Below are 25,555 nucleotides of genomic sequence, written 5' to 3'. Positions count from 1 at the left end.
CTAGTTACTTTGATTTTTAATTAATAGGATTTTACATAGGTATAAAACAAAAATATAAATGTTTAATGATTATTGCCGACGATGGCCAAACGGCTTATTCAAATTAAAAGTTTTTATTTTATATATAATAAACATGACAAATTATAAATTCAAAGCGTTCATGACATGACATCAAGTAAGTGTTAACAATTTTCAAATACAAATACAGGGTAATGTGAGTAAATAACACAATAATAAAAAAGAAAATAAAAGCACATGGAAACATACAGAGTAAACTAGGTTGATAAACCCTATCTTAAAAATGTATAAAATAACGTTCACCTACATTCACCTTCACGTAAGTAGAAAATATCAATATCCGAAGTGATTTGATTAAGAGCCCACATCACGTGGGTCAAAATGAAGGTTTTATGGTATTTTCAGAGCATAATCATGGACATTCATTGTAGATAATCTATTTATATAATTTTTAAGCCTTATTATCCTTTATATTTATTTTAAATATTTGATGACTACATCAAATACTTTTACTACATAAAAAAGTTTTCTTTTAAACCTCTCGATCTAATGTTTTAGAATATAGTCATATTTCAGTACATCCATGTGCAGTGGTGTTAAGATTTTTTAGATTTATTAATTTTTAAACCAGGGAACTCAGAAATAAGTGTTTTAAACGTTATTTAAAAAAAGTAATGTTAGTAAAAACCATTAGTAAAATTTATGTTGACATTATTATAGTGAAATATTTACGATAAAAAATAATATTAATAATCTCTGTGATCCCAAATTTGACAAAAATTAAGCATTTTATTATTCAAAAAATGGGCACAATTAACACATTTGAAGATAATTTTAAAGATATTGATTATAAGCTTATGTCTTTGACCATTCAAATGTGATAAACACCATACGAATAATAATTGTTTTATAATAATTATTGACCTAAGAATAAGGTAGTATTTTTTTGAAATACGCCATTTCTATTGGCATTTCCCAGTGGTTAAGCTACAACATACGGCCGTAGCCATAAATTGACAAACGATACATGAAGTAGGGAGTAAGATCATGTTAATGCGCGTGTTTGAACATGTACCGTTTAAAAAAAACGATTTTTTTCGGTTAGGTACATGTTCAAACACGTCACAATATGGACTTAATAGATTGAGCAAGTGGTTAACATCCATTACTCGTAGAAGTCGTAGACACAAAAATCTGTTGATACAAACCTCAACTCTTTTGAGACCCATGTAATCTTCTATCGGACATGGTAAAAAAAGATTATTTTTTGTACTAATTTGTTTTAATATAAATTTAATATAATATATCAAAACTAATAAAGAAAACAATTTTTTTACGGGTATTCATTCGTTAATAGTACATAGCTATTATTCATTATGTGGCATCTATTCTATTCCATATTTTTACATATTCATACTATGCAAGCAGTCTGTGACAAAAATAATAACTAACTTTAATAGTATTAAAACTATAGTTATGTTATTTTTATTTAATTTTGACAGTATACGTGTGCTCATCACGCTACACGGAGTAAAATCAAAAAAAAAACAACCGAATCGGAAAATGAGCATTATTTCATTTTTTACTAAAAATAAACTGTTCACTTGGCAGTAATTTTCGCTCTCTTTTACTATAATAACAAAATGATAATATTTCACCAAAACCTTTCTAATTTGGCTCGTTTTTACACAAATTGTGAAAGTGTACGTTCATGAAATTCGAATTAGCAACATTAGCCAGTTTCAGTATGTCAATGTCCCAGACAATTTTATTGTAGTGTACTATACAGAAAGAAGTCATCCCACAAATTGAACACTTTGATGTACCACTGATATTTTTATTCCAATAACAATGTATATTCATTGTAAAGCTTTTATTTCTTTTCATCATCTATCTATTCCATAAACAGGATGGCAAATAATTTACGACTAACTCCTAAAAGTCCTTTTTCTATTTGACAAAAAATTATGAAATTTCACACCATCATTATTCAGAAAGGTCACCATCAGAAGGAACATACTCTTTGAAAGTTCACGTATGTAAAAATAAAATTTTTGATAATCTATTTTCCCTCTGAATTGATGGGGAAATTAATGGGAACTAGCTTAGTAGTAGTAGTAGTGTTGAAGCAGAATTCACTTTGTCATTTTAGGCTAAAAAGCCAAGAGGGTCAAAGCGTGTCGACTGCCCTCAAATATTGAATGCGCGTTATGTTTACGAGACAATAATTTAAAACCTATTATTAGACAGCCGTAACTAGTAAAAATAATATATTTTAATACGTGTTTAAGTTTATCTCGTGTTTTTCACATTATTTTTTTTTACATTACAAATTATAAATTTAAGACGTTCATAACATGACAGTTAACAAAAAAATAGTATTAAACAGTGTAAAGAAAAAATAAATATATGCAGTATCACAAAAACAGTATGAAAGGTAAAGTAAGAGGTACAAAATTACATTCGATATCTGTACCCCGTTATACAACACACAGTAGTGTAAGCCAGTTCCCATTAATTTTGTGTTATACATAACACCTGATGTGAATATTTTATCTTATTTAGGGATATTATCCCGTTTAAAGATCATATTCGTTAAAATAAGCAGAGATGATCTTTGCATGAATGACGATCGTATGCTCGTATTGTATTCACAGTGGCGACTCCTTAATTTGTTTGTAATTTATTTAAATTATAATAAATTGTTCATTTTTATTATGATCACGTTTATCTATTTTATTAGAGAATTTTCTAATAATTCTTTATTTGGTAATAAGGTTTTGATTCAAAAAAAGATTTTAATTAAATGGCATGTGAGGTTTTTGTTTAATAACTAAACTTATTTACGTAATTTATCACATAGTGATATTATATTCTATACCTCTTAGTGTATTTAATTATGTTTTTAAAAAGAATACTGGTTAGTTCCTTTCTGCACAGCCCCGTTAAATTTATCGTAATAAAATGTTTGCGTACACATCTGGCCTCAAATTGTATTATCATCGATTCGCGAATCGACGTAATCGATCGATCAGATTATTGCGTAATCAATGCAATTCGAGAATTAAATCGATTGTAATATGTTATGTAGTTTTTTTATCGGAACTAAATAGGTCAAACATGCATGTTGTGAGTTTTTTTTTTATATAATACAATTTTTACGCTCTACTGGTAACATTGTAATTTGTTGTTTTTTATTCGCTTAGTGTTTATTTATTGAATTAAAATGAATCCAGTTTATGTGATCATGTAGTAAGAATTTGCTTCATCATTTTATAAAAAAAAAATGATTTGCTATTATTAAACAATGCGAAAAAAAACTGTATGCTACATAAGGAAAATGGTAGACGAGGCTAAGTTTTATATCAAACTTAAGTTTAGATTTCAAGGGATTATAATCTGAGATGCCAGGATTACAGAAAAGAATGTGGAGTAGAAGTGGTGTTGGAGATATATGTTCAAAACCCTCTGTACTGTCAGTAACATAGTAAATATTAGCCTATCAACCAAATATTTAAGGGAAACTTTTAAGTTATCCTACACTTTTCAGTATCCGCCATTCACAATTAGGTAACGTTCTTAATGGAATACTCCTTACGGATATTACGATGGCCAGCCGCTGCGATTCGATGTAGGTAATGGTTGGTAGTTGAGCTAACCACCAGACGTTTTTGATCCACATTGATTCCCTGTTACCCTCGTATGACCTCATGCATACTTTAGTGTTGGTGGCCCCAATTTATATTGCTTCATCTCTCTTCATTCCCAGACAGCATACAATCTACGCAGTAAGCTTACCCACCAGCCGTTGCATCGAGTTGCAACGGCTGGTCGTCGTAATGGGTTTAAGTAGTTAAATGTATCTATTTAATGTGTAGTTGGTAGAAATCATGTAGTTATTTTGTCATGGGATTCAGGGGAATAAGAGTTACAGCTTGGTCAGATTTGTCAGGATCATCAGCGTAATTGGTGAAAGAAGAAGATAATAAAAAATCTGCATGATGGATGGATCAAATCAGTGCGACAAAATCTTCAAAAAAAATTACACTAAAACATTAAACATGTGTCAATATTTTTGCACAGTTTTCTATTAACAGCAGAACGCAAAAAAATGGTTATTTGTATCAAAACATTTTAAATGTCTATAAACAGTTAACAACAGATACTGTTGTTATACAAAGTTCAATTTGTTCGTACACAAATTTATATTGGCATCTACTAAATATTAGAAATTAATATGAACTATATAACCACTAGTCTATTTTACTCAGTTGAAAATAAACAATAAATTGCGCGATTCTTAAAAGAAGCGAGCGAGAATCATGATGAAACGCAAAACATAATAAAAAAGTGAATAATAATATTATTATCATGACATCAAATTGGCTTTAATGGTTTACTTTCACTGCCGCTTTTGATAGAACCACAGCATAATGTGTTTACATTATTAAAGTATGGTATAACAATAATCCGAGGTATATTTATTACTTTCATCAATTTGAAGAGGTCTGATTTGATTATTTTGTAACTAAAATGTATGATAGACGCAACATTAAATTAATAATACAATTATATATTATAATTCACAAACATCTATATTAAATTGCATCGCATTACTTGGAATATTTTAATTAAATATGTTAGAAAGGTGAGCTTCGAAGCCAGGCAAATGGGGTTCCACAGAGTGATAAACTTTTAGCGAGGAATTTCCACTCATTCTGCATCAGAACTGTACCAGTTGCGAGCCTTGGTATTCACACCCATCTATCTGCCTCAACTATCATCCTTTGCTTTTGTCTCAATGATAATATTATGTCTTCATATTCTATGCAAGCCAATGACCGTTGCTTAGGTCTCTTAAGGGGGGACATGCTCGTCGAAGGTCAAAATTGAGTTTTTATTGTATTTTCAAACCATGATCCTGGACACTCCTTAAACGTTGTAGATAATCTATTTATATAATTTTTAAGCCTTATTATCCTTTATAGTTATTTTAAACATTTCATGACTGCATAAAGTATTTTTGTTACATAAAATAGTATTCTTTTAAACCTGTCGCTCTAATGTTTTAGAATATAGTCATATTTCGGTACATAACTGTGCAGTGGTGTTAAGATTTTTTACATTTATTAATTTTTAAACGCATTTATAAAACCATTAGCATAATTTATTATGAGATAATTTTTGTAAAATATTCACGATAAAAAATTATATTGATAATCTCTGTGATCCCAAATTTGACAAGAATTAGGCATATTATTATTCAAAAAATCGGCAAGATTTACATGTTTGAAGATGATTCTAAAGATATTTAATATAATCTATGTCTTTGACCATTCAAGTGTAATAAACATCTTATGAATAATGATTGCTTTATAATAATTATTGACCTAAGAATAAGGTAGTGTTTTTTTGAAATACGCCATTTCTTTTGTCATTCCCCAGTGGTTAAACTACAACATACGGCCGTAGCCATAAATTGACAAACTATAATTGAAGTAAGGAGTAAAATGATATTGACGCGCGTGTTTGAACATGTACCGTTTAAAAAAAAATTAAAAAAAATTCGGTTAGGTACATGTTCAAACACGCGCGTTAACATAATTTTACTCCCTACTTTAATTATAGTTAGTCAATTTATGGCTACGGCCGTATGTTGTAGCTTAATCACTAGGGAATGACAAAAGAAATGGCGTATTTCAAAAAAACACTACCTTATTCTTAGGTCAATAATTATTATAAAGCAATCATTATTCATAAGATGTTTATCACACTTGAATGGTCAAAGACATAGCTTATAATACGTATCTTTAAAATCATCTTCAAATGTGTTAATCTTGCCGATTTTTTGAATAATAAAATGCCTAATTCTTGTCAAATTTGGGATCACAGAGATTATCAATATAATTTTGTATCATGAATATTTTACAAAAATTATCTCGTAATAAATTATGCTAATAGTTTTATAAATGTGTTTAAAAATTAATAAATGTAAAAAATCTTAGCACCACTGCACAGTTATGTACCGAAATATGACTATATTATAAAACATTAGAGCGAGAGGTTTAAAAGAATACTATTTTATGTAACAAAAATACTTTATGCAGTCATCAAATGATTAAAATAACTATAAAGGATAATAAGGCTTCAAAATTATATAAATAGATTATCTACAACGTTTAAGGAGTGTCCAGGATCATGGTTTGAAAATACAATAAAAACTCATTTTTGACCTTCGACGAGCATGTCCCCCCTTAACACTTACTTTCCTTGCTGATGTGTTGAAGTGGTGTTTGGTTGTCTTATTAAAATGACCACCTTTCACGTTTCAGATGGCAGCGGATTGTTAGATAGCAATATTCACTGTTGATAGGGCCTCTGCTCTAGATCAATCACACATTTTAAATACACGTGTGATTTTGATTTATACCGAGTGTGGTGTGGAGCGAGAACTGAATTAAAATTTGCACTGTGGCAAGAGAATTCTCTTGATAATTGTGTCATTATATTGTTGTTTTACGTAAAATAAAAAACGGTTTAAAAAATATCATATTATATCATTTCCTAAGTAAATGCTAAATTCCTATAAAAAAGTTATGCTTCTTTTGGGGCATTTAGTAGAGAGTGAAATTGAGAGCTGTTACGAAAGTAGTTGACAGTATGAAGTTAGCTGCAAATCAATCAGCTGTATACAAAAGCAAGTTTGATAGTAGAATTGTTCCGTTGCATAGGCAACGCATTTATTATTGTTGGCCAAAATAAAATAAAAACAACGAGAATTAATTATTATTTATTGACTGATATAAATTAAAGTGTATTGAAATAAACCAGTGGCACTCCCAATAAGCGGCCCTCTTTTATTCTAGTTTTGCGATGTCAAAGACTAACGCGGAAAATAATCGATTGCGAAAAAAATCTCAAAATGCAGCTCAATCTCAACCAGGAGTTTCTGTACGAATTCAAAAAGCCATGACAGTAGCAGAACGCATGCAACTTTATAGACTACAAATGAAGAAATTTTAACTAAGATTATACCTAATATATCTGAAGCAAATATTAAACTCTGCACCACATGCGTTCAAGCTTTAAATAAAAATAATATACCATTGATGTCAATGTACAATGGTTTCAATTATTTTTCTACATATTTTTTTTGTTTTTTTTTTTTGTTACCACAAAGAAGTATAACATCTAATGCGTGTACATAAGTACACGCACCGAATTTTTAACCCGTTGCAGACAGATTTAATTTTTCAGGATCATTTAAAAAGGCACACTGATTACTAAAATTGATATAACTCATGTATTATTCATTCAATTCAAATAAATCTTTTAAATATTTATAGGTTTTGAATTTTTCTATGAAGTATTTACATTTTAAGTAAACTTTGTGTATAAGAGGAATGAAAAAAACATGTCAAATATAGTTTTTTTGGTTTTTTTAGCCTTTTTTTATACAAAATGACAATGATAAAAAGTCTATGATAGAAGAAAATAATAAAAGGAAAATAAACTAAAACTAGAGCTAAATATAATACGCTTCAAGATATTTAGAAGATGGAGGGCCATTTTATGTTTATTACTATCTCAAACACCTCATACCTAGCGAACTGATCATTATTTTGACAAATTTAAATAAAAATAGATTTTATAAATCAAATATTTCTAAAAAAATATATTGGAACGTATTTAATATCTGTATTTTCAGAATCTTTTTTTTTTGTTAAAATAACTTGGGTAAAACTCTATGGAAGAAATAATGGATTATTATTTAGCAATAATAAATTAATAATATCATAATATTCATAAAATGACTCTTGCTATTGCAATTATTAAATGTAATAGTACAAAAGTCCGTTAGACGTACTTGTACCTACGTATCGCATCTTATTATACTGGCATATTTACAGGAAGCTATTCTTGTTTTTCCTTATATGAAAATTTATTACTTTTATTCATTTGGTACCGTATACTTAGAGAAACACGTATTTTATTGTATCTCAGCTTTTTACGTTGTTATTAAAAATAACAGTTTATAATGACAATAAGACTATTAACTCAAATTTAATAGTATAAAGTACACGAAGTAGGTTTTTTTCACGTTCAAACAATTAAATTAAAACACAATATGGATATAAGTACTTTTGCATAACTTAGTAATGTCTAGGACCGATTTTAAACACTTCTATAGAGAATTCTTAACCGAAATAAACTATACAGTCTTTAAGCTGCTATTTAAACTTGCAAATTATTTATTGAATACATGAGCTTTGTATAAATACAATAAGAAAATTATCTGATTAAAAATAATTCCATTAAATTTACATAAATTTACAAAATACATTAATATATAATATTATATTAGTGGTTTTGTATTTCAGGCTGCATACAACGATTGTTAATAATTAAATCTATTAGGAATTATAAGGAATTCAATTTGAATGATTTTACAATATTTAAATCAGAGAATATTAATTTTGATTATCCAAAAAAATAAGTATATAAATCTTCTTTCTTCGGTAGTCATTTGTTTTTAAATAATATGCCTTTGACACTAGTAAAAAAATAAAATTGATTCTGAATGATATAACCAAAGCTTAACAGTTTTTATAAATAAATTATAACGAATTACCATCAAGTATACGATTAATCAATTGAACAGATTTTATAAATTAATAGTTGTAAATTTATGCATGATTCTCAATTGTTATTCTCAAATGTTCCATCGTTATTAAAGTATGTATGTGGAATAAGTATTACATATCATTTTAATTATAAAATGTCATGTAATACATATTTACCTATTTACAAGTTTAGAAATAAAAATAATTACAAGATAAAAAGAACATTTAAATATACCACGTTTTTAAATTTTCTGTTGAATCATATAAACTTGACAATTCTATGTATTGATAAAAACTTGTTATTGTACTTGATAGAAATACTGAATAAATATTATAGAATATTGAAATGTCATTTTGACATTTCATATTAATTTCCATAGTAGCGCACGTATATATTAATAATTTAGATGCTAGGACCCCCTTAGCAACCGGCAATAATAACTTTCCATACAAAACAGAATTAACTGAAAATGAATTCAATTCTGCTTAAAAATGGTTAAAAGTGTTAAAAGAATGCATTTTCGTCATGTTCTAATATATGCTAAAAGTTTCAAATGTCAAGCTAGTCGGGAAGTTAGTTAAACATCTTCAATCGTCCAATACAAATCTTGGACAAACAAGAAAAAAAATGTACTGGACACACAAGAAAAATCTGTACCAAACAAACAAGAATACGAGCTAACAAAAACGTGGTAATAAGAAGTTCCAAATCCAAAATTTCTCACAATATTTCCAATGTTCTATTGCCACATAAAATTAAATTTATAAGAATATTATCATGGTTCTCTTTCACTGCGTAGTGCATCGTGCATAACTATCTCTACAAAAAGGATGCAATTGATAACTACTAAAACAATGGAGTTTCTGTGTTTACTCGGTTATCTCAAAATTTTCTTACAACGGCTATCACGAAGCAATTAGTCGTTCTAAGTAGAATTCCTTGTCAATATTGTTTATAGGGGCAGAATGAAATAAAACTAATCTATTATGGAGGCATTCGAGATTCGTATAATTTATGTTATACTATAATAAATTTAATTAATACTAATGAATTTATTATGAACCATTAAATCTTTTCATATTATCATATATATTTAAGGCGATGTCTTTACTTACCAGAGGCACCTAGTGGAAAAATACGAAGATTGCTTATAATTTATAATTTAAACTGTATTAATTAATTCCTTCCGTGATACGCTCGATGAAGACAGAATTTGATGCGGGGCGGGTGTGGCTTGGTAGGACCATTAACTTCAATTTATTAATTAATAAATATGTATCTAAAAACATGAAAAAGCAAAATATTTTCTATTTTAAGTCAAAGATAAACTTACAATTATTGTAAAAAATGTAATAAAATGTGAATTTGTTGAATCGACCGCATCTTATTATTAAATATATTTTATGGTCATATTTATTATTAAAATTTAGATTTATAAGCACCACCTAAGAGATTTTTGACAAATTCATAGTTTTTTTATAATCTATTTTAAAAAACAATAATATTTACATTTATATTTTTATAAAAAATATAAATGTGGTATAAATTGAAATCCTTTTTATTTATATAAAATTTTATTTAGGTAAGGTCCCAATATTGAAGCTCGATTTCGGAATATATTTTTCATGTTTTCAGATACATATTTATTAATTAATACAGTTTAAATTGTAAATTATCCAAAAAATGTCTCAAATTGCAAGTTTCGTATTTTTCCGCTCGGTGCCTCTTTTAGAAAGGCTGAGTAAAGGCTTCACCTTTACTTGAAATCCTTTTTATTTATAAGAAATCTTATTTAGGTATGGTTCCAATATTGAAGCTCGACCAATCATTTATTTGGATGAGATTTTTTTTTTCAAATTCTCTATCTAGCTAAACGTACAATATTTTTACAAATCCATACTTGCTGGAATTTTATGAATAATAACCTAACCTAACCTTACCGAACAAACAGATAGATATGCAAATACTCCAATTTGAGATGATCGAAGAAATGTAATAAAAAAATCTCCATTTTACAACACGCATAACAAGGCCAAAATTCATAAAATTATGAACTCGTGAAGGAAAGTCGATGGCTGTCGGTCAAATTCATAAACATCCGTTGATAACGCAATAAACTAATTGGATCACATTCAAATGCCACGAAGTTCCGCGATTATAAGCATTTAGCGTTTGGAATAGGTGCTGATATGACAGGCCGCATTAGAAACAGTTATCTCCCATTAAGGAAATAGAACGCGCGACGGAAAAGCGTTTAAAATATTAACACTTTACACCCGGAAACGGAAATGTACTGGTTCTATTTTTATCATTAATTGAGTTTTCGTGATGCATTTAAAGTAGGTAAGTGGTTGTGTATTATTTATTACTTTCAAACTAGCTCAGAAACATACCTTTTTCTTTCATTCAATTGACCCAGGGAAATAGCTAAATGGATTCATTAATAATGTAATTTTTGTGAAAAATGTTTTATCGAGCAGCTCCATCAAATTCTGACCAATATGCTTTACCAATTATGCAGCTAGTATAATACTGATCATGCCAATATTTACTAATAATTTACTACATTCAAGGTGTTATCTCAATCAAAGTAAGTACGCATTATTAATACCATTATTAGAAAATATATAAAAGATAATCGCTTATATTATCAGAATTTGGTATCGGGAAAAGAATTATAATTATTTTGGTTAAAAAAATATGAAAGTGCATCTAAATCAAAATTTTTGCAAAAATGGATATTCCAGAAACCAATCTAATGTGATGATGATGGTGATGTATCAGAATCTATAATTATTAGTGAAAAGAAGTTAAACTATCTTTCACTCAATGAATAATACACAAGATTTAAGAATGTAGCATTCATTGTTAAATATACATGATTTGTTTTGACATTAGTTTTAAATAATCTCGGACGCATACCTCCTCATTTGTATAGTAAACTTTAGCTACTTAATTTATATAGTGGGTGGGTAATTAGTTACTTACTTTTTAGTCATAGACTGAGAAAATATTATAGTACATAACAGATATCACTACCCCCCCCCCCCCCCCCCCCCAATAAACATCATTAAATAATGTTTTGTGAATTCTTATTTTATGGTTGTACGATCTATTGTATATATATTATATATATATACGTATTGCCAAATACCGTCACGAGGAAATAAAAATATAAATTCCATCTATGCATATAATAAAATGTAATTTATAATGTAACATAGTATAATATAATATATATTATACAAAATATCAAGGGTAGCGACTAGAGGAGTGGTGAATTATGTGAGTATTTTTTAAGGTTTGGATCCTATACGTAGAGGTGTCAGGTTTAACTGAATTTCTTGTACCAATATAGTATTGATTTATTTATTTATAAACGCATCCACATTAAACAGAAAATGTATACAAAATATAGATAAATTAGTATGACATACTTCTTACTTTATTTAATTGAAATTTTAAAAAAATTAATATGACAAAGCACATAATATAATAATAATAAAATATTCTATTCAGGTTAATTATAATATGTGCATACCTTTATACAAATTATACATAAGAGAAAAATATACATACAATCAGCATATTATAATGTTATGAAAAACAAATTGAATAGGTAGATACACAGCAAAAAATATGTAACTCCATTTATTGCAGTATTTGAGTTCCTGAATGAGAGTAAGTATTGAACATGTCAATAAAATAACTATTCGAATTCGAACTGTGAATTGCTCCATATTCGGAAATTGTATATTTTTTTGTTCATATATGATTAATAATTACTACGGTTTTTTTATATTATGAATACATATCTACATTTAAAAAATACCTACTTGCGAATATATACTGTACTTGTATCCCATATTTCTTTGTGTAGATATCTACTGGTATAATAGCAATATGGAGAATATGGGTTGGGCACGCCTTCTATTGGCAATGAACTCGAGGCAGTTCAGACAATGATAATTATGATGATTTATAGAGAGACATGTGAACTCAGTCATCCGTCATTTTTAACAATTAGCCCGCATGGATTTACGCTTGACCGTTTTCAACGGGTTAATTCTATTCCGGTATAAATGTGTGGCGAACAAAAAAACACATTGTTTTCTCTATGACGGTAATATATCGTGTTCTACCTAGTTAGCCGTATGATGCCCGGATACTTTTTACAGTTTAATAGCTTCCAAAATTAACACACCAACTAAATCATAGAACCTAAGTATATATTAGATATCGTTTACTACCGTTATTTAGTATAACTCCATTAATGCATAAAGATTCCGAATTTCCAATGCGACAGAAAGATTATTTTCGATCTGCGCATGCGCAGTAAAGCGATCGTAGCAAATCTGCTGGCAAAAAACCGAACTACTCTTTTTGAGCTCCGATTTTCAATACGTCCTGTCAGATAGTAGTATAAAATGACAACATCGCGCCTCGCTTACTCTTGAAGAATGAGATTGGAGAGACAGTCAGCACTTTTACGTGTAAACAGTTATTGTCATGACAGTTTAAAATAATCACAATTGCCGACAGTAATTCCATGCATGTGTACAAGAGCTATAAGATTAAATTTTCGCGATTTCATTAAAAATTGAATTGTGCGGAGAACAAAAAATCACGAATATTTTTTAGGTATCTCAACTTCTTTCTAATTTATAGATTTCTACGTTATTTAATACAAAGACACAAAATTAGGGAAAACTAACCAAACCAGCAGTTAGTCAAACCACGCAATAACTTACGGTTTGGATTAATCATTACTGAAACTCCTCCGGGTAAGGTTTACACATTGCATAACTTTACGATTTACTCACTGGTCTAAATCTCACCACACTCACTCGTAAATTATGAATTCTTTCAAGCCCCACCTATGCATTATAAAAGTATAACCATATCTGTAATGCCCATACTGGATTTGCTTTCAGACATATTTTATATTTATTTGCGTGGAAACCTAAAGCCAGAAAGCTCATCCAGCGGATCTACAATTAGACCAGAGTTCCTCGCACCTGTCACTAGTCAGTCACTTCGCCAGGCATCCTCCTGGTCACTCTCAGTCTGAAACAGCTCCTATCCTGTAATATAGAAAAGATTTTTTGTTGATAAAATTTTTCTTATACTCCCATTTCTTGTAATGCCGACTTGCAGGTGTGTACGTAGCACACTAACTATGTCCACAGCCATGATAATGAATAGTAGTAAGGTTATAGTTACAAAACTAGTATATTAATGATATTATTCGTTATATAATGTTCTTAGTTATACAAACATTACATAGAATACATACGTAAGTTTATTAAAACATTACTTTAAACCGCAATGAATCAGAATACGTTAAATTAACCAAGCGAGCGTTTCCGTGTTTGTATTTTATGGTGTGAAAGAAGTTGAAAGGTTATTCTCCTGAGGCGTTGAAAATTTAAAACCATTGTTTGTATATGTGTGTATTATCAAGCTATAAATTCTATCTATCAGTTTCTTATTAAAATGTGGGAATCTAACAACTATCATAATAGAATAGACATGAGATTGTATTATTTGCATACTAATAAATGCATGATAGCTTGAAAAGTTCAGTTTAAATGAAATAATGGGATAAGGAATATCCTATATTAAAATATTATTATGAGCAGGTATTATGACTAACTAAGCTTTTTTTCTAGTATAGTTATAAGTATATTTTTATTATAGATAAGACAGTGGCTATTATATTTCTCTGAGGTGTTTTCAGATTATGTATTTTGTAATTAATGAATAATACTCTAATACTTTAGTATGTAGGTATTTGTTATTGAATATACATAATCTAGAAAATCTCAACCACAAACATATTAGAAAAAAAAATATTCTAATGAGTGACTCTTATCCAATGACATTATTAATGGACAACGCACACAGTACAGAAGTAAATTCGCGCATAGCGACATTCGCGCAAGTATAAGTAGACGTCACGTGACAAAATTTCGCAATTTCCATTATGCAATATCACGCATCGGGAATTTATAGCAATATCACCTTTATTGTAATGGCGTTAGAACAGTGTTTCGTGTCAATGTTCATTTGAGCGAGCTATATTGATATTAAAATATGAATTATGCCATTCGGCAAACCCGACAAAATGCATCGGGAATTTATAGCAATATCACCTATATTGTAATGGCGTTAGAACAGATTATGCCATTCGGCAGACCCGACAAAAAAGTTAGTGTCATTTTTTTTTCCAGATGCTTTGTGCCCAATGCTTACGGGCCCTTTTAATTAATTTTGTAATTAACGTGTTAATTTGCATTTGAAAAGCAATTAGCAAAAACACAATTTTGTGCGGCCCGTGAGCCGTCATTGCTCTTATCATACATCGAATATTTAAATAAAAATATGTAGTAACTTAGTTATGACATTATAATTAGTAAATCTTTAGAGATCAGTCCCTAACTACTCGTACGTTTTACAAGAAATGAAAATATAATTATTATATTTTCATTTCTTGTAAAATGGAATTCTACCAAGTAAACACTAACTCAATTAATACTCGTACATTGTATACCATAAAATATACATATTTCTTAAAATATTTCCGTACATACAGCATCTATATAATAATGTCAAGGTGTATAATATTATATTGGTAATAAACGTCCACAAAAATCCTAATAAAATAACGAATAGATTTATTACCTATCGATTTGTTTATATGAAATATCCAAGCATGCAATTTCAATGTAGATAATAAACAGTTAAATGCCTTGACATATTGTTTAATGTTACAATGTAATAATATATCGTTTCCAATGATTATCATTTTATACTACCTAATAAACCCGAATCGATAGGTTTTATTATTGGGGGTATTTTAAATTAGCTAATATTTATTATATGTAATATAATACTATGTAATACTGGAAAAGTATGCCCCTTGGAGGTAGATAAGCAATGGGTAACCAAGTATTTTACGCATAACATTTAAAAGACAATAATATGTACGACGGCACCTCTACCTACTCATCCACTATGTGTGCTATATAAATTTGTTCAATACAAACTATATAGCATAACAGAAAGGATATAGTCTACAAATAAAATAGCAGGAAGATAAAACCGCCGTCGATAGATTGTTATTATCATAGCATACCATTATTTTTCCAATTTGACCATTTGAATATTATTAACATGTTTAATTAGATTTTTTAGAGTAGGCTGCAAAAATTGTAAGGTTTCTACAATTTTGAGAAATGTCACTGCCTAATTTAAGTCACTTAACACAGTGACGTCCCTAGATAAAATGCCGCCTCTAGGCAGCACCAAAAAGCCGCCTCATTTTTTATGCAATATTTTTATCTTCCTTTCATGGGTCCAATATCTAAGAAATGTGTTGTATGGATACATTACTGACAAAATATCAAAATAATTATTCGCAAATCTGCACGTGTCATTTCTGATCACCAAGGACGTCGAAGGGCAACGGAAGTAAACCAGATATCGCGAACCCGATAAAACCAGTGATTTGATTTTTTTAATGGAAAGATATTTTCGTTATTACTAAGTTTGGGTAGCTACTTCTATATATTCCAAATGATTCTCCTCGATTTGCCGCCCTTCGAGTAGCTGCCGTCCCCAAGCGACGCTCAATCTGCCTACCCCCACGAAACGTCACTGACTCATATTTCTGTGGCTTATTAATAATTCTCGCAATGAAATTATTTTTAATTAAATGAGTTATTACTCAATATAAATATTAAATTCTGACTATTCGTTTGTTATCGAGTCTTCGCCACTGGTATTTTTTTTATTTATGTAATTTATGTATGGTCCCAATATTGAAGCTCGATTTGATATAAATAAAAAGGATTTCAAGTTATACACATTTATATTTTTATAAAAATCGATGTTTTCTAAAATTAAAATAAAAAATATTAAAACTATGAATAAGTCAAAAATCTCTAAAGGTTTAAGGACCATAAAATATATGTAACAATAAGATAGGGCCCTGTGAAAAATTCACATTTTATAACATTTTCTTTACAATTGTAAGTACATATTATATATAAAAAATATTTTTCTTTTTAATGTTTTCAGATACATGTTTATTAATTAATACAGTTTAAATAAATTGTGAATTATCAAAAAAAAAAAAATCAAATTGCAAGCTTCGTATTTTTTCGCTAGGTGCCTCTGGTAGTTAAAGAACCCTTAAGAAGCCGCCAAGATCCAAAATGGAATGTTATATTAATAATGTAAAGAACTTAAATTAATAGAAGCATCTACGATAATCATTATGTATGTTCATACGAGTATAATGCTTAAAATTCAGGAGAGGCTTTATGACAACAACCACGCCTCTGACCGTTTCCCTCGAAGAAGATCGATTGCCTGTATAGAAAGCAAATTTAGTCTATGCGAATCTCCACAATGATCCAGTCTCCAGTCATGACTTCTGAATGGAAAGCCATCAACAGATTGCTAACCACAGTAAGGCATCCTCGAGATAATGTAGAGGATCTTTGATAACCAAGCCTACAAGTGCTGCAAAATACACAGCAAGGAACACCTAACTTCCAATTTTCTACGAGCTAAGTAGGAGGGACACTGTATCCACTTAAGACCGGGCACGATGCAAAAGAAGTTACTAATATATTTTATAATATGGAAATACAAAAAATGTAATTGATAAAACGTGGTAGACCGTTAACCACCACTTAGTGTATTTTAACTGACGATGAAAGGTTTTATTTAGACGTTTTGATGTGGTATTTTCTTATCTTCTTTCTTGGTGGTCTAAAACAATAAAATTTGGTATTAAGATACAAAATATATAATTACCACGAATTGGTTTTTCAAAAAGGATTAAAATTAATTTAGAGATTATATTGTCATAAGGAAAAGACGATACTTAATAATTTATTACAGATACCGTTGTCTACTTTTAAGATTAGGAAAGTTATGTTGATTGCAATATTGGCATTTTTAAAACGGATATTGCGAAAAATCTTTTTTATTTATAAAAGAAATTCCAAGATTTTATCATTTGTTCATTTTAATTATTTTTGTTTTATTTTTTAATATATTACAATCCAACTATATAAGCTTGTAAAACAAATACACAGTTGTGTTAGTGAGTTACAAAATACATGTAGGCAGATATTTAATAACTATAATGTAGTAACTCTCAGTTCTAAATAATTATGAATTTTCTATATAATAAAACACAACACTGAGTATTTATTTTATTTCATATTATTTAACGACCGGTTTCATCTGCTTTAATGATTTCTGAACTGATATAAAATATACAATGTCACTACTATTTATACTAGTCTAAGTCTTAAATAACTAAATAACTACTGTTAGAATATACAAATAAGTAGATGAAACCGGTCCTGAACATTATTCGTATGTTAAGTAGGTACTTACTACAAAATAATTTTTTTATTCGCTTTACAATATTTTGTGGATTTGGCCACCTCACAAATATATTTTTATTATAAATGGATGTGTCACTAATCGTCAGCTGAATTCAGAAATATTCTAACTCACATTTGAAATGAAGAAGTGTTTTTGAAAACAGCCTGCTTAAGTTATATAAACAAATTTATACATCATGATTTATACATTTTTTTATATATATATATATATAATAAATATTTAAAGTAGGTTGATCCAAAGAACCCTCTTCTAAAAAAATCAAATCCTAGTTAAAATAGTTCTGCATTCTTGCTCAAACTTTTTGGTCCATGCTGTAGTCTATTTCACAGTCTAAACGCACATTGAAAAATAGCATGTGAATTTTTCAGATTCTAAATTCAAAACTGAGACCCACGATGGATACATTATCGATACGTAATTATTAATAGGTATTTTATAAATATATAAATCTAACCCCTAAAATATACTCCAAACTTAGTTCCGCAATTTGTTTTTTTTATGTAAACAAAAAAATCCAAATGGATTTATGTAAGCAATCACCGCCGTTTGACCACCTCTACATGCACACGTCCGCAATAACTATCTCTTTCGGTCGTCACGATGGTCATTCTCACTAGAGCGAACGAGATGGGGCACTTGCAACCGGTATTACGTGAAATCAGATCGGCTATGGATAGAACCGTTAGTTATATACTCGTAGTATGTAATACTTGGAAATAATGGTACGACTGGAATCTTCAATAACGTAACTTGACTTGATTTACTCACACATGCAACTGTAATATTTTATGAATGTATTAGAGAATTTGTATGTATTGCATTTATTTTAAATAGGTAATTCTCAATTATAGTTTCCATACGTTAATACTGGCTGCAGATTTTTTCGCATAAACATATCGACTGTAGAAAAGCAAAAGGACGAAACTCTCAGTTTTTTTCAAAATAGTTTTTATTGTATAGTAACGTTGTACACAACAAAAAACGGTTAAATGTAAATTTTACGTAGGTATTACATTTCACCGTAGCACAGTTTGCCGTGAGCTTTTCTATCGAAAAGAGATGACCCTATACCACAGAACAGATAATAAATATAATACCAATAGGCTATATTCAATACGCCGCATGGTGAAGCAGGCTTTTGAATGTGTGAGTGTCCTACGAAAATGAAGCACGCATTATGCACGTGCAATAGTGTGTGTAATACACCAACATTAAAGGAGCGTAAATGCATAAACCGAGAGCAGTTTTTAGTATTCGACGTTAAACGTATTCTAGACACATGTGTAAGTTTAACCCGGATTCATCCTTACTCGAGTCGGTTACCTGCTATCACCTTACCCGTTGTGTATTTCAGTTCCCATTATTTCTGAGTTCCCTGCCCTATACTATACGTACATATCTATAGCACTGAGATGAAAAAAATACGCGTTGTTCTGTATTTCTAATTTAAGTACATACTTACCTATTTTCTACTGTCTTTCCCTTGCATGCACCAATTTTCATAGCCAATTTTGGCAAAATTCATGAATTCAAGAATGAAAACCTAACCTAACTTAATCTAACAAAAATAATCCAGTATATCGGCTATTTTCAAAATTTGTTTACCGCTGGCTTCCTGTAAACCTACAAGAACCTTGTTTTATTTATACATGAATTTTATCTCAGTACAATACGACCCAAAGAGGTTAGACGATCCTTAATATACGACCATATATTATGATAATTCCGATACAACATAACACGGTGAAATGTGATGTGACAAATTTCCGAACACGGCTAAATACACGTTGTGTCCAAAGGCAATTTTTAAAAAAAGAAGGATGTGAAGTGGGAAAAATGACTTAACCATCATATTTGTTGGTTTTTCTTTAATTGACTCAATAATTAATATCAGATTAGGTAGGCATATAAAAACCAGATGATTAATTATCATGTACTTCAAGGTTGTCTATTTTGTATTTTAACTTTGACCGAAGATCATAACAAAAACGTTTCTCCTAAATCTTAGTTCATCGTAACCGTTACTTTCAGAATGATAAATGTACCGCATCGATAAGAAAAAATGTCATACTTACAAAAAAATATTTATTCCTGCCTTTCAAATGCCAAGTAATACTGCAAAAATGTTTCCTTCATCACTGATGCTTCAGTAAAATGTTACATTAATATTTTTTTAATGTAATATTTGAATATTGATTATTGAATGTACACATAGAATTACTAATTATTTTATTTATTTTATTTTTTTCAGAAACATCGAAAAAGGAGGAGTCATCTACAAAATCAATAAACTCTAAGGTAATTTACTACACCATTAATAATTGCATACTAATATAATATAAGTATTTAAATGAAAATACTTAGATAAACTTAGTTAATACTGAAAAATATCAATCGCTTTCCTAAATGGATCTGTAGACTATTGTGGATACTGGATGTATCTTTAGGCGATTGTCACATAACCCCACCATCATCATTATATATATTATTAAATCAGACCACCTCCATAGGACGTAACGTCATATATTTACAACCCCTAATATACAAACTTTGTATACATAATCTTGATAGGTATTCAAGATTCCAATAGGCAAAACACAATTAATTGAACCTGAATATTGTAAAATTGTACAAAACTCTCAACGATTATAATTTAAAACAATGCATATGCATGCTGCCCTGCTAAGTAAAAAGACAGTGTTTTTGATGTTAGTGAAATGGGGACCCAAGTTTATTATACTATCTAAAATTATTGGGTAATTAATAAATTATGTCAAAACAATCCAAACAATGTGAAATATAGTGTAAAATTTGGCTTCTGATTACGCTAAAATAAAAAACACTGTCTTTTTACTTAGCAGTACAGCATACTTTAAATACAGTTTCAGTATAATATTATTAATCATTAGATTCGTCTCCTTAATTTAAAAATATCCGACCGACATTACTGCACGATGACGAAATATCAAACTTTGTACCGGCCTAACCTCGACATTTGCGACAATGCATTCTCATCCTGGTGGCAGGAGGAACTCTTTAGCAATCGAAGGTTCTTTTTAAATTATTAATTCACCCAGCGGCATGTCTAGGATTTCCAGGTAAATTAAAAGCATCAAAAGGCGTCATCAAAAAAAACTTTTTTCATCGATGTCGATAATAGACATGTGATGTCAGAAAGTAATTTGTTACATACATAATAATTAAATTGACTGTATGTTTTATACAACTTCCTACATTGTCATTTTCAAAAAGATTTTATTTTTTTCGGTAATTATTTTTATTCGAAGTATCGTTTCTATTATTCGATAATGAGGACTTGGTGGAAATTAAAAAAATATTTGACGTTTACATTGTGTCGTAAAAAATAATTAATTACGAAGATTTATATTTAATATTGTAATAATATAATATTAATTAATTCTTTGATTCTTAAATATTAAAAATATATTAAGGACCTAGCGAAAAACAATTATTAACCTTTATAAATAATAGTATAAAAGTATTTATCAATATGATATTAATTGCCATAATATACACTCACTCTATGACAATCGTTTGGGATTAGGGAAAGATTGTCTGAATCTCTAACTTCAGTTATAGTCTACCGTTCCAAATATAGGTTTAAATATCGAAACAGGTTCCCAGGTTCCAACGTAAAGGACTCAGATTAAGAAAAAATAACACAAATAAATTTGTTTCAAAGCCATCATGAAATTTTCAACTATTTTTTTTTGTGAAAATCAGTAGGTAACTCTGCCCAGGAGTAAAATGGCATACATAAAATAAATTTTATTCTTGTAACTTGTCTTGAAATATAGTATTATTACATACAAATAATCAATAAACTTTCGCCCATTCAATTGATCTGAATCAAAATAATTGTTAGGTACATATAACTATCATTCATTCTTTCATTCGTATTGTGGCAGAGTGCAGACGACAAAATAAAAAACCTCGTAGTCCAGTGCGTAAAATACCAGCTTCTCGTCTGAAGACTCCGGGTCAGATTTCCAAAGCCTGCGTGTTTATATAATTGTTTGACTTCTACTAGAGCAAAACTGTTTTACTACACTACTATCATTAGGCTTCTTGGCCTTTTGAAGTTTTCAAAAAAGAATAATTTCAAAAAAATAGTATCTAGAGAAACAAACTATTATTCTAAATAAAATATATTAATTTTCACAATACCTATACTGAAAATACTCCGAATGCATTACAAACTATTTATATTACGATATATATTATATAATATAAACGATGTGTCTACCTATACATTTTTGTAGCATACATTGTTTGAAAGTAAATATGTATTTGCAAAAAAATTAATAGGCGTTTTAAAATATAAAATAGTAAGTGGCATTATTTTGTTTTGGAACCGTTTAATAGTGAGCCACTGAATAGATTGCATTGAGATATTTTAGGGTGTGGAAGGAGGATGCTAGTATTGAGAAACGATTAAAATTTATTGAGAATCGGAAATGCCATGAGAGTTTGATGCTATGATGCACATTTGTACCAAGTGTCACAAATAAATTTAATTCTTTAGTTGATTCTAAAATGCATACTGCAAAAATAGTATTCATTTTCATATACCAAGGTGTCCTCGTTAATAACTTGCCGCAGGGAAAATTATTTATTTATACCGCTATATATATTATATTAATATTTTATATTACTTGTTTTTTGCCAGTTATCACGAACGTGTGTGGTTTTGATTTCTATTGAATTGCTTCATTTTGATATATCGGCTTAAGTCTTAGCTACCCGGAATATATATGTATTTATGGTTCATATTTACTTTCAATCATGAATCTAGATAAACCCCGCAGAAATGGGGTTACGAGAAATTAATATAAAACAAATTAGTTGTGGTCATCCATTGTTGAAAAGTAACTTTTGGAAATTGGTAGACAATGGAGGCCACGGTGCATATTATGTAGCTAATAAATAGGTACACACTAACGTCAACGTAGAAATATATAGGTATATCGATATTTTTTTTAAATAGGTACCTAAAATTTAACGGCGTTTTTTAAATGATTTTATTAAAAAAAAATGGTTTGATTAATTAGAATTATATAAAACAGGTTAGTTATATTCTGTACACTCTGTATTGTATGGTGGTGACTGCAGATCCATCTGCAAAAAGAAAAAAATCGTATTAAATTTATTATGAAAAAGAATTATTGTTGTTTCGAATGATGACACTAAAAGGTTAAAAGTCTTCGGGCCCGCCCACTTTAATAAAAACGAAGTAACTAGGTATGCAGTTTATAAATTGAATTTTAACCCTTTAGTACCGTGAATTTTTAGGACAAATTTTACTACTCGTTTCAATGACATTATAATAAAATAGCAATTTATATGAGCATAATTTTATATGGTAAGTACTTACAGCTTATATAGAAGTCACCTTTCAGCGCCATTCGACGTATCAAGATAAATAATTGTAACTAATTTTTATTTGAATAATATGGTATATTACCGTATATCTGAAGAATAATGACTAATGACATTATAATTGATTACGTTACCTACTTATCGTAGAACTAATATATTTCTTTACACAAAAAATACAAATAATTTACAATTACAACGATATCACAAATAAAATTTAGAGTGATTCTGACTCTACGTTATATAAATTAATTTTACTAAATGTTTTTTATCTCGATTTAAATTATAGATATTATGATAGTAGCCATATTATATTGACGAAATTCGATAAAGTCCTCAGTTACGTATGTATTACGAATTATACCGAAAAGCGACATTTGAATGAGAATTAAAAAGGTATATTAAACACCCAAACGGCATTAAATATCACTGGTTCTATCATATATCGGTAATAATATTACTTATGGTACCTATGTTAGAAATTAAGAAAAAACTGTTTTTTAGACATAATTGCGCCTATATACACGTGCATGGATTTATTGGCATCAATAGTAGTCAGTAAATTAAACTATTGCTATAATAACTATTTAGACAAAAAGCGCTGACTGCCTTGCCAATCTCAATCTTCAAGCTTAAGCGAGACGTGTTGTTGTCATTGTATGGTGCTATTTGACAGATTCTGAAAATTGTTAAACGTCAAAATGCTTTGCGCACCCACGATGGCCGCGTGACTTAAGCACCGGTTTATAGTGTCGAGGGTCCCAGGTTCGAATCCTGGGCCTGGCAAGTCCTCCACTCTGTGGAGGCCCATATGATCCTATTAGGATCGGACATGGTCGAAAGAAGTTAGTATTTTTCGATAGATTCACCAGTATCGATCTACTCGTCATGCAAGTTGCATCTATCGCATGAAAATTCAGAAACCGCTAAACTTTTTGGATCCATGCATGCAGTCTAGCAACATACACGATATATACTACGTGTTTACATTTACATTTTATCGTTATGGACATGACGTGACAATACGTCCAACCGCCAGTAAATCCATGCACGTACAAACTTACGTTAATTAATATATTATTTTATTTTTCAAATAAACCAAGCCATTTCTATCACAGTGGTTGTTGTAAATTTATTTTTTAACTTAAAATCTTAATATTATTATATTTTTTATACCTGTTTCATAAACAAGTGCAATAACATTTCAAATTGTTATTATACGGTATCTTTCAATAAATTTTTCATATTATTTTATTAACAGTTAAAATATGAATATTGATATTGTAACATAACGAGTTAAAACTTTTTTTTTGAAAGATAATAAATAAAAGCACGTTCTGCGGTTCCTGCAAGCCAACTTTCATTTGCTGTGCAATATTGTTTTTTATTTGCATCTTGATTTAAACGTCAAAAAAATATATTCACACCATTGGATATAATGATTATAAAAATATCGAAAATGTTACCACTGCCAGGTAAACAATTTCCATAATAAATAATCATCTTATGCAAAATGTCAATTATACTGTTTACCAAGTCATGAGTGTTATTTATCTATGTACTGACAGATAAAAAACATAAATTATTATATTATATTATAATATAATATTATAGGAAATGTATTATGTTTTGATTATTACACTCTATACAAAATACAGTACGTACATAACAGTATATTTTAAACACTTTCCACTAATTAGCTTGTTATCTACGTACTCAAAATTTTTTTATCAAATCAAACCATTGAATGGTTATAATACAAATATTAAAAAGGGCCCACATGCGCCACTTAGGTTAAAATGGAGATTTTATGGTATTTTCAGAGCATAAACCTGGACATTCCTTAAACGTTGTAGATAATCTATTTATATAATTTTGAAGCCTTATTATGCTTTATATTTATTTTTAACAATCGATGACTGCATAAAGTATTTTTATTACATAAAATAGTATTCTTTTAAACCTATCGATCTAATGTTTTAGAATATAGTCATATTTCAATACATCCATGTGCAGTGGTGTTAAGATTTTTTCGATTTATTAATTTTTAACGCATTTATAAAACCATTAGTAAAATTGTTGTTAA

General features: G+C 29.2%; 1 protein-coding gene across 2 annotated transcripts in view; it reads left to right on the top strand.

Moving 5' to 3' along the window:
• The window catches only part of sano (CABIT domain-containing protein serrano), a 555,155-nt gene that overhangs the window by 415,580 nt on the left and 114,020 nt on the right, over positions 1–25,555 (top strand). For both annotated transcript variants that reach the window (XM_085942988.1, XM_085942989.1), the window contains one exon: positions 20,324–20,370. The gene's annotated coding sequence lies outside the window, so the exon portion shown is untranslated. The remainder of the gene's footprint in view (positions 1–20,323; positions 20,371–25,555) is intronic.

This window comes from Rhyacophila brunnea, unplaced genomic scaffold (assembly GCF_057557595.1).
Source record: "Rhyacophila brunnea isolate RB1 unplaced genomic scaffold, BYU_Rbru_1.0 scaffold_15, whole genome shotgun sequence".
Taxonomy (NCBI): Eukaryota; Metazoa; Arthropoda; class Insecta; order Trichoptera; family Rhyacophilidae; genus Rhyacophila; species Rhyacophila brunnea.
Note: the sequence above shows the minus strand (reverse complement) of the source record. Positions and strands in the feature narration are given on the sequence as shown.